Source organism: Manis javanica, chromosome X (assembly GCF_040802235.1).
Source record: "Manis javanica isolate MJ-LG chromosome X, MJ_LKY, whole genome shotgun sequence".
Taxonomy (NCBI): domain Eukaryota; kingdom Metazoa; phylum Chordata; class Mammalia; order Pholidota; family Manidae; genus Manis; species Manis javanica.
In genome coordinates, this window is record NC_133174.1 from 50,831,001 (window position 1) to 50,852,180 (window position 21,180).

Sequence of the window (21,180 nt, forward strand, 5' to 3'; positions counted from 1 at the left end):
TGTTGCTTCAGTTTTTGCTTTGTTGTTACACTCCACAGATGAGTGAAATAATTTGGTACATGTCTTTCTCTGCCTGGCTTATTTCACTGAGCATAACACCCTCTAGCTCCATCCATACTGTTGCAAATGGTAGGATTTGTTTTCTTTTTATGGTTGAATAATATTATATTGTGTATATGCACCACCACTTCTTTATCCATTCATCTACTGATGGACACTTAGGTTGCTTCCATTTCTTGGTTATTTTAAATAGTGCTGTGATAAACATAGGGGTGCATATGTCTCTTTGAATCTGGGATCCTGTATTCTTAGGGTAAATTCCTAGGAGTGGAATTATTGTGTCAAATGCTATTTTTATGTTTAGTTTTTTGAGGAACCTCCGTACTGCTTTCCACAATGGTTGAACCTATTTACATTCCCACCAGCAGCATAAAAGTGTTCCCCTTTCTCCACATCCTCACCAACATTTGTTGTTGTTTGTCTTTTGGATGGTGGCCATCCTAACTGGTGTGAGGTAATATCTCATTGTGGTTTTAATTTTCATTTCTCTGATGATTAGCGATGTGGAGCACCTTTTCATGTGCCTGTTGGCCATCTGAATTTCTTCTTTGGAGATGTATCTGTTCAGCTTCTCTGCCCAGTTTTTAATTGGCTTATTTTCTTTTTGTTTGTTGAGGTGCATTTGCTCTTTATATAATTTGGATGTTAACCCCTTATTGGATATGTCATTTATGAATATATTCTCCCATGCAGTATGAGGACTCCTTGTTCTACTCATAGTGTCCTTTGCTGTACAGAAACTTTTTAGTTTGATATAGTCCCACTTGTTCATTTTTGTTTTTGTTTCCCATGCCTGAGGAGATGTGTTCATGAAAAAGTTCCTCATGTTTATATTCGAGAGTTTTGCCTATGTTTTTTTCTAATAGTTTTATGGTTTCATGACTTACATTCAGGTCTTTGATTCATTTTGAGTTTAGTTTAGTATATGGAGTTAGACAGTAATCCAGTTTCATTCTCTTACATGTAGCTGTCCAGTTTTGTCAACACCAGATGTTGTAGAAGCTGTCATTTCCCCATTGTATATCCCTGGCTCCTTTATCATATGTGAATTGACCATATATACTTGGGTTATTATCTGGACTCTCCAGTCTGTTCCATTGGTCCATGGATCTGTTCTTGTGCCAGTATCAAATTGTCTTGATTACTGTGGCTTTGTAGTAGAGATGGTTTTTGGGAAGCATAATACCCTGCTTTATTCTACCTTCTTAGGATTGCATTGGCTATTCGGGGTCTTCTGTGGTTCCATATGAATTTTAGAACTATTTGTTCCATTTTGTTGAAGATTACTGTTGGTATTTTGATAGGCATTGCATTGAATCTGTAGAATGCTTTAGGCAGGATGGCCATTTTGGCAATATTAATTCTTCCTACCCAAGAGCATGGGAGTAATTTCCATTTATTAGTGTCCTCTTTAATTTCTCTCATGAGTGTTTTATAGGTTTTAGGGTATAGGCCTTTCACTTCCTTGGTTAGGTTTATTGTTAGGTATTTTATTCTTTTTGATGCAGTTGTGAATGGAATTGTTTTCCTGATTTCTGCTAGTTCATCATTAATTTATAGGAATGCAACAGATTTCTGTGTATTAATTTTGTATCCTGCAACTTTGCTGAATTCAAATATTAGCTCTAGCAGTTTTGGAGTCAATCCTTTAGGGTTTTTTATGTACAATATCATGTTATCTGCAAACAGGGAGACGGTAACTTCTTCCTTATGAATCTGGATGATTTTATTTATTTGTGTTGTCTGATTGCCATGGCCAGTATCTCCAGAACTATGTTGAATAAAAGTGAGGAGAGTGGGCATCCTTGTCTGTTCCCTCTCTTAAAGGAAGAGCTTTCATCTTCTCACTGTTAAGTATGATGTTGGCTGTGGGATTTTCATATATGGTCTTTATTATGTTGAGGTACTTGCCCTCTATACCCATTTTGTTGAGAGTTTTTATCATGAATGGATGTCAAATTTTGTTGAATGCTTTTTCAGCATCTATGGAGATGATCATGTGGTCTTTTTCCTTTTTTGTTGATGTGGTGGATGATGTTGATGGATTTTCTAATGTGGTAACATCCTTGCATGGTTTTCTAGTTTGTATTTTTCTAGAAAGTTGTCCATTTCTTCTAGATTATTTAGTATGTTAGCAGATAATTTTTCATAGAATTCTCTAATAATTCTTTGTATCTCTGTGGTGTCCATAGTGATTTTTCCTTTGTGATTTCTGATTCTGTTTATGTGTGTAAACTTATCTTTTTTTCTTGATACGTCTGGCTAGGGGTTTATCTATTTTGTTTATTTTCTCAAAGAACCAGGTCTTGGTTTCATTAATTTTTTCTATTGTTTTGTTTTTCTCAATTTTATTTATTTCTTCTCTGATCTTTATTATGTTCCTCCTTCTACTGACTTTGGGCTTCATTTGTTCTTATTTTTCAGTTTCAGTAATTGTGAATTAATACTGTTCATTTGTGAGTGATTTTTCTTCCTTTTTTAAATAGACCTGGATTGCTATATATTTTCCTCTTAGAACTGCCTTCGCTGTGTCCCAGGGAAGTTGGGGTGTTGTGTTGTTGTTTTCATTTGTCACCATATATTGCTTGATCTCTGTTTTAATTTGTTCCTTGATCCATTGATTATTTTAGGAGCATGTTGTTAAGCCTCCATGTGTTGGTGAGCCTTTTTGCTTTCTTTGCACAGTTTATTTCTAGTTTCATACCTTTATGATCTGAGAAGTTGGTTGTTACAATTTCAATCTTTTTGAATTTACAGAGGCTCTTTTTGTGGTCTATTCTGGAAAATATTCCATGTGTACTTGACAAGAATGTATATCCTGCTGCTTTTGGGAGGAATGTTCTGTAGATGTCCATTAGTTCCATGTGTTCTAATGCATTGTTCAGTGCCTCTGTCTCTTTACTTATTTTGTGTTGGTTGATCTGGCCTTTCAAGTGAGTGGTGTGTTGAAGTCTCCTAAAATGAAAGCATTGCATTCTATTTCCACTTTCAGTTCTGTTACTATTTGTTACACATATGTAGGTGCTCCTGTGTTGGGTGCATACATATTTATACTGTTGGACTGATCCCTTTATCATTATGTAATGCCCTTCTTTGTCTCTTATACTTTCATTATTTTGAAATCTATTTTGTCTGATACAAGCAGTGCAACACCTGCCTTTTTCTCCCTGTTGTTTGCATGAAATATCCCTTTCCATCCCTTCACTTTTCGTCTGTGCGTGTTTTTGTGCTTGAATTGAGTCTCTTCTGGGCAGCATATAGACAGGTCTTGTTTTTTATCCATTCATTCATGTCTTTTGATTGGTGCATTCAGACCATTTACATTTAGGGTGATTATTGATAGATATGTACTTATTGCCATTGCAAGCTTTGGATTCATGGCTACAAAAGGTTCAAGGGCAGCTTCTGTACTATCTAGCAGTCTACTTTAAATCACTTGTTACACTATTGTGAACACAGCCTGATGATTCTTTTTTCTTTCCCTTCTTTTTCTTCCTCCTCCATTCTTCATATGTGAGGTGTCATATTCTGTACTCTTTGTGCATCCCTTGAATTACTTTAGGGGTAACTGAATGAATTTTGTATTTGTTTAGTGTTTAGTTCATCTACTTCCTTTGCTGTGGTTTTATTTACCCTCATGACAACTGTTAGCCTTAGTCACATGTCCATCTAGAGCAGTTCCTTTAAAATGCACTGTAGAGATGGTTTGTGGGAGATAAATTCCCTCAACTTTTGCTTATCTGGGAATTTTTTAATCCCTCCTTCAAATTTAAATGATAATCTTGCTGGGTAGAATATTCATGGATCTATGCCTTTCTGTTTCATTGCATTGAATATATCATGCCATTACCTTCTAGCCTGAAAGGTTTCTGCTGAGAAGTCTGATGATAGCCTGATGGGTTTTCCTTTGTATGTGATCTTTTTTCTTTGTCTGGCTGCTTTTAATAGTCTGTCCTTGCCCTTTAACTTTGTCATTTTAATTATTATGTGTCTTGGTTTCTTTCCCTTGGGTCCCTTGTTTTGGGAGATCTGTGAACTTCCATGGCCTGAGAGACTATTTCCTTTCCCAGATTGGGGAAGTTTTCAGCAATTACTTCTTCAAAGACACTTTCTATCCCCTTTTCTCTTTTTTCTTCTTCTGGTACCCCTATAATGTAAATATTGTTGAATTTGGATTGGTCACACAGTTCTCTTAATATTCTTTCATTCCTAGAGATCCTTTTTTCTCTCTCTGCCTCAGCTTCTCTGTTCTCTAATTTCTATTCCATTCACTGCCTCCTCTACCTAACCTAATCTGATTTTAAATCCCTCTATTGTTCGTTTCATTTCTGTTATCTCCCTTCTGCTGAATTCATCCCTTAGCTCTTGAATATTTTTCTGTAGCTCCATTAACATGCTTATGACTTTTGTTCTGAATTCTTTTTCAGGAAGACTGGTGATTTCAGTCTCACCAAGACTTCTTTCTGGTGTTTAAGGGATTTTGTATTGAACAAGGTTCTCTGCCTTTTCACAGTCCTGGAGCAATCGGAATGGTCGCCAGCGAGTGGCGCAGGTGTCAGCTGGGAGGACAGTGTCTCTTCCTGCTTGCCAGTCACTGTGCCTCTCTCTGCTGTCTGTGCCAGTTAACCATGTGCAGGGAGTGGCCTCTGGGTTAATCCCCTAAACTGCTGTGGGAGGGGTGGCCCTTGGGATGGCCTAGGGCGATGGCAGGGTTTGCAGGTGAACATGATAACAAAGCTGTGATAACAAAGCCCCTTCATGGCTCCCGGTCTCAGTGCCTGACTCCACTGTTTGTGCTGGTCAACTGTACACAGGGAGGAGCCTCTGGATCTGGGCAGGTTATCTGCACAAAGGGAGAAGCCTCTGTGTTAAGCTGTGTAGTTGCTGTAGGCAGGGTTGCCCTCTGGCTGGTCTGCATCAATAGCGGGGACAGCTGGTTTGCATGTAGGTGCCAGCAGAGAGGAAAGAGTGGCAGGGCGCTTATCATAGTGAGGGGCCTCCAGGCTGCATTCCCAACCAGGGGCATAGTGCTCTTGAAGCTCCTGAAAGTTCCCAGCCTGCTGGGGTGAGTGTGCCAGGACAGTTTTGTCCACCTGTTCCTTCTCTTAAATCCTTGCCCCTTTAGCAGCCCTATAACCATTGAAAGATACCTTAAAGTGCTAGCTTTACTTTTGTCCCAGAGGAGCCAGTTGTGGGAAGCTGTTTCAGTCTTAGTCTCAGACTTTTGTTTTCAGCCCCTCTAATCTCCAGAGCACCATGCAATGTGGGTCTGTGCTCCTGGGGTAGGTTTCTAAGGCTGAGTATTTAGCAGTCCTGTGCTTCCACTCCCTCCCTGCTCTAATTCCTTTACTCCCACTAGTGAACTGGGATGAAGGGAGTGCTTGGGTCCCTCCAGGTTGTGGCTTTTTACTTAACCCTTTTCCATGAGACATTAACTTTTCCCAGATGTAAACTGGCTGGTGTACTGTTACTTCTGGCCACTCTTTTAGGAATAGTTGTAGTCGCTGTGTTTTCAAAATATATGTAGTTTTGGGAGGAGATTTCCACAATAGTACTCATGCTGCCATCTTTTTCTCTCTAGTAGGGTTTAATTTTAGGAAAATGATGTTTGAAATTAGCCATGTCAGTCTCTTCCCCACCTTGTGCCTTCTTTTGGCACAAGTCAGAGACACACTGGCTCCAAGCTTCACCAAAGACCAGCCTGTGAAGTGGGAAAAGGAGTCCTGGTGGGTGGACCAGGCCACCATCCCTGCACAATAGGTAGATGAATGATTAAATGGCCAGCCAAGTACATAGTCTCTACAGCAGAGTGCACCATCCCTGTTCCATCCATTACCACACACTAGTGCCTCCTTCTGTAGCAAGTTCCAAAGGCAAAGGGTATCTTCCTTTTCTTTATAGAAAAAGCTAATAGAAAGTCCTAGGGAGAAGTGGGAGCTAGTGGCTCAGAGGAAGGAATACTTCAGCATAGCCATGTGGACTGCTCTACTGAGAATATAATGGCCTAACAACCTTAGAGTCAGATAGGCCTGGAAAGAGGAGGGCTTACCAGTCAGGACAGTGTGGACTTCAGGGAGTGGCTAATGGATTCCAAGATTATGTGCAGCTTGTTGGAACTTAAACTCCCATTTATGAGCTTGGCACCTTCCCGAGCCATCATTTGCTGCTACAAGCAATTTCCTGGGTGAGTCACCTATGAGTCTTCACAGCTATACTGACAGAAGGCACTGGGAAAATCCTGACACTCTGGAAAGAATGTGAGAAGATCTTTTTCTGCTGCTATGGGAAATTCACAGCTTTGTCCTCACAACAAAGTGAGAGCCTGGCAGCAGAGGAATAGTGTAGCCAGGAGAAAAGCAGAGAGTCTTCTAACCTGAAGGAGACCACAAGGATAATAGCTGAAACACCATATAGGGAATTGGGACCCTTGATTTTTGCTTTTGATTCTGACCATTATTAAATATAGACCATAAGCAAGTCCTTCCTTTTCTGTAAGCCTAAGGTCCCACATATGTAAAATGTAAATAGCAAAGCCAGCTCTATCCACTTTACAAAACAGTTATATGTGCAGCTCAAAGGAGGTGATATACATTAATCAATTTTAAAGTTAGAAAGTACAGTATAGAGAATAAAGTCAAGAGTTCTTCAACATCTTCCTATGTTGACAGATAGTAAACACATTAGTTTGGATGAGCATTTAATAATGTGTATAACTGTTGAATCACTATATTGTATACTTGAAATCAATATAATATTGTATACCAACTATACTTAAATAAAATTACCAAAATAAAATAAAATTTGATGTAATGAACTGTGGAGGCTGAAAGCATTGGTGGATATGAAGGTGATCTTCCAGGAACATGTGTTATCCAATTAATCACCAAGACTGACAACTAATCAAGCTAGATGCATGGGTTTCCCCTCTCTCTCCTCTACTCCTTGTATGTTTCTCTGAAAACCATAAACCACTTTTTTCTCTAAGAAAAACAAGCACTCTGGCCCCAGATCTGTGGAAGTGAAAATAATTTACATAAAGTCCACATGGGCCTTACAGGATATCTAAACATCCATCTCCTTTACTATGCATCCATCCCTCTACTTTGTGCACCCCTCTTGGGGTGACTGTGGTCCAAGGCAAAATTATAGTATGTCTGCTTTTACATGCTACCCCAAAGAAGCAGACATGACACAACGGGAGCAAGTACTAGAAATAAGACAAACACATGGTCCCCTACTTTCTTTATATTTCATATTCTAGATAGCAGCAAGTCCTCTATCTGAGATGCTAATAATGCAAATTACCAACTGAAACTTGACACTGACATCAGGAGAAGTGACCCAGCATGGCACAGCCACCTTTTGGGTTTCAGTAAACACAGTGATCATCAGTGGCATGTCATAGTAGATCTGCACAAATGTCTGGTTTTCATATTTAAGGATGAGAAATCAGACCAGACGGTGGAATTGCAATCTAGATAAATCGATCATTTTCATATGACGCCTGGAAATCATTATATCTAGTTCTGTCATTTTATACAAGAATAATTCTTCTCAATGAAGGAAAATGACAGTCTGGGACACAGCTAGGACTTGAACCGAGGTCTCCTGACTCCCAGGCCAGAGGATTTTTCACAAGGTCCAGGAAAGAACACAAGTCTAGTCATAGAAGTCTGTAAGAGAAATCCATTCTATTGATTCTACTCCATTGGGCTCCATGGTACAAGTCAAATCTCTCATCCATATCATTGTGCTTCTGACACCTTCATCTATGCCATTGTGCTTCTGACTCCTCTGACAAACCTGTCATCTAAAATTTCAATTTCTTTTCCATATAAACTGTTTTAAAACCAAATGGGTTCTCTGCACATAATGGTGATATCACAACTGCTTGAGCTAATATTCACAGTGATTAATTGATTAGGCATATTATATTGGTGAATCAGGAATAATCATTCGAGTATATATCCCCCATATACACCAGAATCAAATTACTCTCATCTTTTATGAATGAAAATTCATTTGAATGACCATGTTTGTGTTCAAGCTGCACCCACTTTGCCTTCCCACAGAAGGCATCAGACCCAATTAATAAATTTATATAGTCACTTGCACATGCCATAGGGTAAGTAAAAATGTCCGTCTAAGAATAAAGAATGCTTACAAAAAATGAACATTCAGTTGTGGATCTTGGGAAATTATCCTGATTGCCATATATTCTACCTCAGCTTTCCGTCTTCAACTGGATCTCTTATTAGGCTATTTATAAATCTGTATTTTGTCATATCTCAAGATGTCCTTGCAAGTACTTCCTCAATACAACATATTGCACAAGACAGCTTACAATTTCCCCCATGTCATCTTCAGTTTCTCTAGTTCTCTAAAGTAGGTTTGTTTGTGAGCAAGAGTAACACCATCTTGTCAAACCCAGTACATTCACTGATGGATCACCCTTGTACTCCATTTCCTTTGTTTGTTTGTTTTGATGTAATTTTTATTGAGGTATAGTTGATATATAACATTATATTGGTTTCAAGTGTATAACAGTGATTTGACAGTTATATACATTATTAAAAGACTCCATTTCTTTTGACATGCATATTCCTTTGATAACACCCAGCTTAGAAGAGTTAACATTGTTCGTTGTGGCAGGGCTCCTTGCTCTAAATTCCAGTGATTATATTCAGATGTCAGCCCTTACTCCACTACACACACAAGTAGTCATCCTATAAGTATACCCTTTTTCCTTTTCTCTATAAATTAGTCTCCCTAAAGCTAAAGTGATGCAGAGATTTATGTACCATCTGGCCATGCATAACAAGCTTCTGTCCCACAGTAAACATCTATGAATTCCATCTGGTCTTGTCATACACTTTCTTTGGCCTTACAGCCCCTTCAGCCTTTGGGTGTCAGTTTGCTTATACTTCCCCCAAGCAGAAGAAGGTTCATGCCTCAATTCTCCCTCTTTTTCTCCATTAGCTCTCTCCTTCAGTAATTGCAGCTTTTTCCATAGCTTCAACTAGAAATCACACTTATGATTTTATTTATACTCCTGCGATTCTCCTCAACTTTCAGGTATTTTTCTATCTCCAGTCAAGAGATAACCACTGGGATAAACTACAACTAGGTTCTCCCCTATACCAGCTCCCCCCTATAAACCCCTTTACAGTCACTGTCCATCAGCATAGCAAAATGCTGTAGAATCACTACTTGTATTCTCTGTGTTGTACAGCCCTCCCCTTTCTCCCCCCCATTATGCATGCTAATCTTAATACACCCCTTCTTCTTGCCCCCCCTTATCCCTTTCTACCCACCCATCTTCCCCAGTCCCTTTCCCTTTGGTACCTGTTAGTCCATTCATGGGTTCTGTGATTCCACTGCTGTTTTGTTCCTTCAGTTTTTCCTTTGTTCTTATACTCCACAGATGAGTGAAATCATTTGGTATTTCACTTTCTCCGCTTGGCTTATTTCACTGAGCATAATACCCTCCAGCTCCACCCATGTTGCTGCAAATGGTAGGATTTGCCCCTTATGGCTGAGTAGTATTCCATTGTGTATATGTACCACATCTTCTTTATCCATTCATCTATCGATGGACATTTAGGTTGCTTCCAATTCTTGGCTATTGTAAATAGCGCTGTGATAAACATAGGGGTGCATCTGTCTTTCTCAAACTTGATTGCTGCACTCTTAGGGTAAATTCCTAGGAGTGGGATTCCTGGGTCAAAAGGTAGGTCTGTTTTGAGCATTTTGATGAACCTCCAAACTGCTTTCCACAATGGTTGAACTAATTTACATTCCCACCAGCAGTGTAGGAGGGTTCCCCTTTCTCCACAGCCTCGCCAACATTTGTTGTTGTTTGTCTTTTGGATGGAAGCCATCCTAACTGGTGTGAAATGATACCTCATGGTAGTTTTAATTTGCATTTCTCTGATAATTAGCGATGTGGAGCATCTTTTCATGTGTCTGTTGGCCATCTGTATTTCTTTTTTGGAGAACTGTCTGTTCAGTTCCTCTGCCCATTTTTTAATTGGGTTATTCGTTTTTTGTTTGTTGAGGCATGTCATGTGAGCTCTTTATATATTTTGGATGTCAATCCTTTATCAGATCTGTCATTTACAAATATATTCTCCCATACTGTATGGTTCCTTTTTGTTCTATTGATGGTGTCTTTCGCTGCACGAAAGCTTTTCAGCTTGATATAGTCCCACTTGTTCATTTTTGCTGTTGTTTTCCTTGCCCGGGGAGATATGTTCATGAAGAGGTCACTCATGTTTATGTCTAAGAGGTTTTTGCCTATGTTTTTTTCCAAGAGTTTAATGGTTTCATGACTTACATTCAGGTCTTTGATCCATTTTGAGTTTACTTTTATATATGGGGTTAGACAATAGTACAGTTTCATTCTCCTACATGTAGCTTTCCAGTTTTGCCAGCACCATCTGTTGAAGAGACTGTCATTTCCCCAATGTATGCCATGGGTCCTTTATCAAATATTAATTGACCATATATGTCTGGGTTAATGTCTGGAGTCTCTAGTCTGTTCCACTGGTCTGAGGCTCTGTTCTTGTGCCAGTACCAAATTGTCTTGATTACTATGGCTTTATAGTAGAGCTTGAAGTTGGGGAGTGAGATCCCCCCTCCTTTATTCTTCTTTCTCAGTATTGCTTTGGCTATTTGGGGTCTTTGGTATTTCCATATGGATTTTTGAGTTCTTTGTTCCAGTTCATTGAAGAATGTTGCTGGTAGTTTGATAGGGATTGCATCAAATCTGTATATTGCTTTGGGCAGGATGGCCATTTTGACGATATTAATTTTTCCTAGCCACGAGTATGGGATGAGTTTCCATTTGTTAGTGTCCCCTTTAATTTCTCTTAAGTGTGACTTGTAGTTTTCAGAGTGTAAGTCTTTCACTTCTTTCGTTAGGTTTATTCCTAGGTATTTTATTCTTATTGATGCAATTGTGAATGGAGTGTTTCTCCTGATTTCTCTTTCTATTGGTTCATTGTTAGTGTATAGGAAAGCCACAGATTTCTGTGTGTTAATTTTGTATCCTGCAACTTTGCTGTATTCTGATATCAGTTCTAGTCATTTTGGGGTGGAGTCTTTAGGGTTTTTTATGTACAATATCATGTCTTCTGCAAATAGTGACAGTTTAACTTCTTCTTTACCAATCTGGATTCCTTGTATTTCTTTGTTTTGTCTGATTGCTGTGGCTAGGACCTCCAGTACTATGTTAAATAACAGTGGGGAGAGTGGGCATCCCTGTCTAGTTCCCGATCTCAGAGGAAAAGCTTTCAGCTTCTTGCTGTTCAGTATAATGTTGGCTGTGGGTTTATCATAAATGGCCTTTATTATGTTGAGGTATTTGCCCTCTATTCCCATTTTGCTGAGAATTTTTATCATGAATGGATGTTGAATTTTGTCAAATGCTTTTTCAGCATCTATGGAGATGATCACGTGGTTTTTGTCTTTCTTTTTGTTGATGTGGTGGATGATGTTGATGGATTTTAGAATATTGTACCAGCCTTGCATCCCTGGGATGAATCCCACTTGTTCATGGTGTACGACCCTTTTGATGTATTTTTGAATTTCGTTTGCTAATATTTTGTTGAGTGTTTTTGCATCTACATCAATCAGGGATACTGGTCTGTAGTTTTCTTTTTTGTCGGGAATTTGCCTGGTTTTGGTATTAGGGTTATGTTGGCTTCATAGAATGAGTTTGGGAGTATTCCCTCCTCTTCTATTTTTTGGAAAACTTTAAGGAGAATGGGTATTATGTCTTACCTGTATGTCTGATAAAATTCGGAGGTGAATCCATCTAGCCCGGGGGTTTTGTTCTTTGGTAGTTTTTTGATTACCACTTCAATTTTGTTGATGGTAATTGTTCTGTTTAGATTTTGTGTTTCTTCCTTGGTCAGTCTTGGAAGGTTGTATTTTTCTAGGAAGTTGTCCATTTCTCCTAGGTTTTCCAGCTTGTTAGCATATAGGTTTTCATGGTACTCTCTAATAATTCTTTGTATTTCTGTGCGGTCCGTCGTGATTTTTCCTTTCTCTTTTCTGATTCTGTTGATTTCTGTTGACTCTCTTTTCCTCTTAATATGTCTGGCTAGAGGCCTATCTATTTTGTTTATTTTCTCGAAGAACCAGCTCTTGGTTTCATTGATTTTTGCTATTGTTTTATTCTTCTCAATTTTATTTATTTCTTCTCTGAACTTTGTTATGGCCCTCCTTCTGCTGACTTTAGGCCTCATTTGTTCTTCTTTTTCCAATTTTGATAATTGTGACATTAGACCATTCATTTGGGATTGTTCTTCCTTCTTTACATATGCCTGGATTGCTATATACTTTCCTTTTAAGACTGCTTTTGCTGAATCCTACAGTAGTTGGGGGTTTGTGTTGTTGTTGTCGTTTGTTTCCAGATATGGCTGGATCTCCATTTTGATTTGGTCATTGATCCCTTGACTATTTAGGAGCGTGTTGTTAAGTGTTTGTGAGCGTTTTTGCTTTCTTTGTAGAGTTTATTTCTAGTTTTATGCCTTTGTGGTCTGAAATGTTGGTTGGTAGGATTTCAATCTTTTGGAATTTACTGAGGCTCTTTTTGTGGCCTAGTATGTGGTCTATTCTGGAGAATGTTCCATGTGCACTTGAGAAGAATGTGTATCCTGTTGCTTTTGGATGTAGAGTTCTATAGATGTCTATTAGGTCCATCTGTTCTAGTGTTGTTCAATGCCTCTGTGTCCTTACTTATTTTCTGTCTGGTGGATCTGTCCTTTGGAGTGAGTGGTGTGTTGAAATCTCCTAGAATGAATGCATTGCATTCTATTTCCTCCTTTAGTTCTGTTAATATTTGTTTCAGGTATGTTGGTGCTCCTGTATTGTGTGCATATATATTTAGAATGGTTATATCTTCTTGTTGGACTGAGCCCTTTATCATTATGTAGTGTCCTTCTTTGTCTTTGTTACTTTCTTTATTTTGAAGTCTGCTTTGTTTGATACCAGAATTGCAACACCTGCTTTCTTCTCTTTGTTGTTTGCCTGAAATATCTTTTTCCATCCCTTGACTTTAAGTCTCTGCATGTCTTTGGGTTTGAGGTGAGTTTCTTGTAAGCAGCATACAGATCGGTCTTGCTTTTTTATCCATTCTATTACTCTGTGTCTTTTGATTGGTGCATTCAGTCCATTTACATTTAGGGTGATTATTGAAAGGTATGTACTTATTGCCATTGTAGGCTTTAAGTTTGTGGTTACCAAAGGTTCAAGGTTAGCTTCTTTACTATCTTACTGTCTAACTTAACTCGCTTATTGAGCTATTATAAACACAGTCTGATGACTCCTTATTTCTCTCCCTTCTTATTCCTCCTCCTCCTTTCTTCATATGTTGGGTGTTTTTTTCTGTGCTCTTCTTAGCAGTGCTCCCATCTAGAGCAGTCCATGTAAGATGCCCTGTAGAGGTGGTTTGTGGGAGGCAAATTCCCACAACTTTTGCTTCTCTGGGAATTGTTTAATCCCTCCTTCATATTTAAATGATAATCGTGCTGGATACAGTATTCTTGGTTCGAGGCCCTTCTGTTTCATTGCATTAAGTGTATCATGCCATTCTCTTCTGGCCTGTAGGGTTTCTGTTGAGAAGTCTGATGATAGCCTGATGGGTTTTCCTTTGTAGGTAACCTTTTTTTTCTCTCTGACTGCCTTTAATACTTTGTCCTTTTCTTTGATCTTTGCCATTTTAATTATTGTGTCTTGGTGTTGCCCTCCTTGGATCCCTTGTCATGGGAGTTCTGTGTACCTCTGTGGTCTGAGAGGCCATTTTGTCCCCCAGTTTGGGATAGTTTTCAGCAATTATTTCTTCAAAGACACTTTCTGTCCCTTTTTCTCTCTTCTTCTTCTTCTGGTACCCCTATAATGCAGATTTTGTTCCATTTTGATTGTTCACACAGTTCTCTTAAAATTCTCTCATTTCTCGAGATCCTTTTATCTCTCTCTGCATCAGCTTCTCTGTGGCATGTTCTCTGTTTTCTAGTCCATTAATGGTCTCTTTCATCTCATCCATTCTCTTTTGAAGTCCTTCCAGAGCTTGTTTTATTTCTGTATTCTACCTCGTTAGTTCTTGCATATTTCTCTGCAAGTCCATCAGCATGGTTATGACTTTTGTTTTGAATTCTTTTCCAGGAAGACTGGTTAAATCTATCTCCCCTTGTTCCTTCTCAGGGGAAGATGTAGAAGATGTTGAAGCTGTCTGGGTTAGTCTTGTCTGGATCAAATTTTTTTCTTTTTCATGTTGATAGATGCAATGGTGAGCTATTGACTCATCTGTCAGCTGGGAGAGCCAAGACTTTCCACTTACTCCTGGCCTTTCTTTACTGGGACAACTGCCACCCCTAGTGGCTTGTGTTGGGCAATTGTGTGTAGACTGGGTCTCTGTATCTTGCCCTGCTGATATGGAGAAAGCGTCCTTGCTGTGGGTGTGGCCAGCCTCAGGCTTCTGCTCTGCTATGGCAGGGCCCCGGAGGGGTAATGGACAGGGTCTCTTTGGCTGTTTTCCTCCGTGAGCGGTCTTAGACCTGTTGCCCAGGGGTTTAGTGTGCCCAGAGTTCCCTGGAATTTCCAGCTGCTAGACTGTGACTCGGGATGCTTCCATCCAGCAGTGGGGTTCCTGTTCCTTTAAGACTTTCAAAAAGCACTAGCTTTTCTTTGTCACAGGGGTGCCTTCTTTGGGATCCACTCAAAGGTATTACTGTCCTGTTTCCCTCTTATCCAGCACCCCACACATGCACTGTGTCTGCGCTCTGGTGTGAATGGCTAGCACTGGGTGTTTAGTAGTCCTGTGCTCCCTCTCCCTCCCTGCTCCAACTCCTCTCCTCATGCCAGGAGCTGGGGTGAGGGGCCTCAGGTCCCACTGGGCTGCTGCTTGTATCTTATCTCTTTCACCAGGCGCTGGGTTCTCGCAGGTGTGGATGTAGTCTGGCTGTTGTTCTGTGTCTTCTGGTCTCTCTTTTAGGATTAGTTGTATTTGTTGTATTTTCAAAAATATATATGTTTTTGGGAGGAGATTCCCACTGTCCTACTCATGTCACCATCTTGGGTCCCCCACCTCTCCTCCATTCTTTATATATTAGGGATCATATTCTGTACTCTTTGTCTATCCCTTGATTGAATTTAGGGATAGTTCATTTAATTTTGCATTTCCTTAGTAATTAGCTGTTCTACTTTCTTTACTGTGGTTTTATTACCTCTGGTGACAGCTATTAAACCTTAGAAACACTTCCATCTATAGCAGTCACTCCAAAATACACTGTAGAGTTGTTTTGTGGGAGGTAAATTCTTTCAGCTTTTGCTTATCTGTAAATTGTTTAATCCCTCCTTTAAATTTAAGTGATAATCTTGCTGAGTAAAGTAATCTTTGTTCCTGGCCCTTCTGCTTCATTGCATTTAATACATCATGCCACTCCCTTCTGGCCTGTAAGGTTTCTGCTGAGAAGTCTGATGTTAGCCTGATGGGCTTTCCTTTGTATGTGATCTTATTTTTCTGTGTGGCTGCTTTTAACTGTCTGTCCTTATCCTTGATCTTTGCCAATTTTATTACTATATGTCTTGGTGTTGTCTTCCTTGGGTCCCTTTTGTTGGGAGATCTGTTGATCTCCATGGCCTGAGAGACTATCTCCTTACCCAGATTGGGTAAGTTTTCATCAATTACCTACTCAATGACACTTTCTATCCCTTTATCTCTCTCTTCTTGTTCTGGTATCCCTATAACGTGAATATTGTTCCATTTGGATTGGTCACACAGTTCTCTCAATATTCTTTCATTCTTAGAGATCCTTTTTCCTTTCTGTGCCTCAGCTTCTCTGTATTCCTCTTCTCTCATTTCTATTTCATTTATCATCTCCTCCACCATACCCAACCTGCTTTTAATACCCTCCATTGTGCTCTCCAACAATTGGATCTCTGAGCAGAATTCATTCCTGGGTTCTTGGTTATCTTTCTGTATCTCCGTTAGCATGTTGATGATTTTTATTTTGAACTCCCTTTCAGGAACAATCATAAGGTCCATGTCATTTAAATCTTTCTCTGGAGTTATATTAATTTTACTCTGGACCAGGTTCCTTTGGCATTTCATATTTGTATATGGTACCCTCTAGTGTCCAGAAGCTCTGCTCTCTGGAGCTGCTCAGCCTATGAAGCAATGTCTGGGGTTGCAGGGGAGCAGTATTGGTGCCTTGGGTCAGGGGGAAAGAGCTGTTTCTGCTTCCCAGCTGCTATGCCTGTCTCCACTGCCTGGACCAGTGGGCTGAGCACACAGGTATAAGCTTTTGTCCCAGTGCAGCCGAATATTGATCCCTGCTTTCCACAAGTGGATGGAATCTCAGTCTCTCCAGGAATTCTGCCTGTTTTAGTTTTCCAACCCCGAAATCATGTGAGTATCCTGAAAGCACCATGGAATGTAGGTTTGTGCTCCCAGAGCAGATCTCAGGAGCTAAGTATTCAGCAGTTGCAGTCCATCCACTCCCTCCATTTCTCTTCCTCTCACCAGTGATCTGGGGTGAGGGAAGGTGTTGGGTCCTGCCAGGCCACAGCTTTGGTACGTTACCCTGTTCCAAGAGGTCTGCTCTTTTCTCTGTGTGTATGTAGTCTGGTGTATTCCTCTTTCCTGTTGCTCTCTCAGGATTTGTTGCATCAACTCTATTTTCAAATTATATGTGGTTTTAGGAGGAAGCCTCTGTTTCACCTCTCATGCCGCCATCTTTAATCCTCTCTAGTCCATACTCTTAAGAGTCAAGATGTACTGGAATCTTATATATACCCCTCCACATACATATACACAAAAATGAATCAGAAGAGCACAGATGTTCTAGCTCAGCACATGGAGTTCAGCCCTCTTAAACTCTCCAAATTCTTCCCCAAAAAGTGACCTGTGGTACCACATGCACTCCACACTGGCTTTAAGGAGAGCAATATGAATTCAATTACTCTAAAATGTAGGGTTTTGACTTTGGGTGTCATGAACTTTGAGTCTTAATCTCTGCTGTACCACTGACTCCTTATGTCATCTTGGGCAAGTCCTCAGTTTCTTTAATGTTTTTATATGAAAGTACAATGGACAAACATCTATCAGTCTTGACAGCCCTTCATATCTGATGGTTCTTGAAGTCACTGGTTCCACACTTGGGCCCTAAACCAAGCTGTCTTTCTGTCCTCAGAAAAAACCATCCATGACAGTTCTTGTTAACATCCTCACCCCCATCTAGGCTTGTTCTAGCATTAAAAAGCTGCAAGGGAGTGAAATTATGTGGTCAACCCCTAAGAATCTGCCTTCCTTTCTGTATCTTAGGGATCCTTGGACTGAACCAGAGCTGGACCAGAGCTAGTGCAGAGTTGGACTGGGGCTGGTGAGGACAGGACACTCCCATTCTGCATTGATAGGGACCTGTTATGCCACTATTGTCCCAGTTATTTGTTGATTAAGAGATTATTTCCCAGTAGAAAATAGGGTGTGAGCCAGGGGTTTACAATGCCTAGGGACTTTTGAACAAGAGACAGATCTAGAGGGAAGAAGAAAAGTTGTGGAGGAAAGTATGTACATGTGACCTCCTTCCAAGATCTTTTTCAGAATGCAGAGAAAAATCTAAGAGACATTCACAGTACAGAGAAGGGGTTGCTGAACTGAAAGTTATTTTTATCCTTGTGATTTGAACTCTCCAGGTTTCCTTGCTCAAGGAAGGATGAGGGGAGATCTGAGGGCTAATAGGCAAAGGCAAGGAAGAACTATACATCATGAACTGAGGTTAAAGGAGATTCAGTCTAAGTTGAGGGCTGATGTCACTGGTCTCTCATGACCTAAGAATCTGAATTCTAAGTAATCAGCACCTTGTTCCACAACTATTCCTCTGTTTGTCCTCCCCCATGAAAAATGCACAGAGCAACACTATCCCCATGTTCTTTCAGGGAGAGAGTGAAGTGCATCCAGGAACTAAAAAAGGAATTTCAGAAGACAACAGGACCAAAAATGCATTCATTTATACTTTTAGCTCCATTCTTAGATGAACGAAAGTGCTTTGGCCTGAGTTCCTAAAGCTGTCATCTAATATGGTAGTCATTAGCCACATGTGGCTATTGAACACTTAAAACTTGATTAGTGCAAATTGAGATGTGCTGTAAGTTTAGAACACACACAGGATTTCCAAGACTTAATAAGGCCAAAAGAATATAGAAGATTTTATTAATATGTTGTTGGTTATATTCATTAATATGTTGTTGGTTGAAATGATAATATATTGTATATCCCATGTTAAAATATTATTTAAATTAATTTCATATATTCCTTTTACCCTTTTAAATATATGGCCACAAGAAATTTTTATATTACACATATGTCTTGAATATATGGCTTGCATCATGTTTCTATTGAACAGTGCAGCCTTAATCTTCTGACTCATAGCTCAGTCTCCCAGGATTGGGTTTACCAGGTTCAGGGTAGGTATGTGTGATCTTCCTTTCCCCTTCCATGCACCTCCTCTTCCCACATGATATACACACTTAAACAGGCATTAATCTAGCACTTCTAAATATATCACCATCCAGAGTAGGTGTTCCTCATGACTTAGGTCACAAGAACTCATTCATTCAACAAGCACATGTAGAGCAGCTACTTTGTGTATTGCTTATAGATGCTAAGGATAGAATGTTGAATAAGAGAGACAAAGTCATATCTGTCCTCATGAAGCTTATGGAATAAAGAGGAAGAGAGACAAAAGTTAAGTTACATACATAAAATGTTAGATGATGGAAGATGTGGTATGGCAATAAATAATGCAGGGTAAGTGGGTAAAGAGTGCAGTGCTTCAATTCTAAGTAGGGTGGTATCTTAGTCCATTCAGGCTGTTATAACAGAATATTATAAATTGGGTGATTTATAAACAACAGATTTGATTCTTACAATTCTGAAGGATGTGAGGTCCAAGATGAGAGCACCAGCAGGTTTGGTGTCTAGTGAGAACCTGCTTCCTGGCACATAGACAGCCATTTTCTCACCATTTCTTCATATGGTGGAAGGGACAAGGGAGCCTTCTGGAATCTCTTTTATAACGGCACTAATCCCAATCATAAGGGCTCCACCCTCATGAATAAATGACCTCTCAAATGCCTCACCTCCAAATACCATAACATTTGGGGTAATAGGAACATATGAACGTGGCAGGGATCCAAACATTCAGTTGGCCAGGAAGACCTCACTGAGAAGTCATCATTGAGCAAAGATCTGAAAGAGATGAGGGAGTGGGCTTTGGAGATATCTGGAATACGGGCATTCCAGAAATAAAGAGACAGCCAGTGGAAAAGCCTGTGTATTTGAGGAATGATACGGATACCATGGGGCTGCAGCAGACAGAATGATGAAGAGATTAATAGGAAATGAATGAGGTCATAGGATGATGGGGACCTAGATCATATGAGGTCTTATAGGCCATTGTGAATACTTTGGCTTTTAATTTGAGCAAGACAGATAGTTATTGGTGTTTCTGAGCAAGAGGATGAATATGATAAGATTTACATTTTCAAAAGATCAGTGTACAATGTGAATATACTTAATAATTCATTATACACTTAAAAATAGGATGGTAAATATTGTTATGTGCATTTCACTGTAATTTTAAAAAATATCACTGGTTTCTGTGTTGATAGTACACTACATTAGGTACAGAAGTAGCCAGGAGACTGCTACAGTCACCCAGGGAGAGAGATTAGTGGCTCAGGCCAGAGAAGTTTTTCAGTAGTCATGGGAAGGAGAAGTCAGGTTCAAGATATATTTGCATAGTAGAGCCAAGATCCTTGGCTGTGTGCTTAACTTTTAGCACAAACCTTCTAAGGAAGTCTGGATGTGCTCTATGCACTTCAAGGTAGGGCTTAGGAAATAAGAACATGAAGGAAATCTCAAGACCAAGCTTATCATGAGTCAGGGGTTATATTCCCCTATTTTATACATAAGGAAACAGAAGCCCAAAGCAAGGAAAAAACTCGCTCATGGTAAGGTGGTAGTAGAACTGGTGCAAAAACACAGGTCCCCTGACTCCCAACTGAGTACTCTTTTACTACATTCTGTCGCCTTTTTCTGTGATGATTACATTCAACAAGAGTACTGAGCCCAAAATAGGAAAATATTGAAGGAAGATAAGATGTCTTGGCAATAAGGGGAAGAATAGATTTTGGAAAAGGAATAAAAAATAAGTTTTCTAAATGAGAACATGATTACCTCAGACATATCCACAAATATATAAAGCATATGAGGCCTCTGAAAGTAGCAACCAATCAGGAAACAGAGTTTCATGCTTTATACCCTTTCAAACTAATTCTCTCTACAAACACCTGGGCTCATTCCAAAATAGGTAACATTCTTAGTAAGAACCTGCATTATTTTCCAGCCTCAGTTCCCCAAGATTTTGAGGAGGGCTAGGATAGAGCTGCCAAACCACTGCTGTGTCCAGTCATCCTCCTTTCCCAATCTATCCCCAAGTGTTGTATCTTCCCTTCACAAGCTGAGGAAGTATTACCTCCTGTAAAGTGTCATCTGGTAAGATTAGCTGAGTGATGAGAATGGATTAAATATGGTGGCATGAAAGGAGAGACAGAGGTCACCTCCTAAAACCACATATAACACAAAAATATAATCACTACAACTCATCCTGAAAGAGCAAAAGGAAAGAGGGCTGTGCCAGACTACACATGGAGAAAAGAATAGACCTCACAGAACAGAGTAACATACCAAAGCCATGGCCCAGTGGGAACCAAGCCATGCCCCCTCTGCAGCTCACCATCAGGAGGAAGAGAAACAGAGTGGGGAGGGAGTAGAGGCCTGGGACTGCTGGAAACCTAGCTCTGGAGATCTGCTCTGGGAGCACAAACCTACATTGCATTGTGTTCTGGTGATAAGGGGAGCTGGAAAGCTAAGACAGGTGGAATATCTTCAGAGAATGAGATTCCAGCTACTTGTGGAAAACAGGGATCCATATCTGGCTGCTCTGGGACAAAAGAAAGGTGGGCAGTCTGAGAGACTACCTAACAGCAAGAGGGTGCTAAAGGGACAAGGACAGCACAGAGCTTACTGCTCAGGAGAAAGGACAGGTAGAC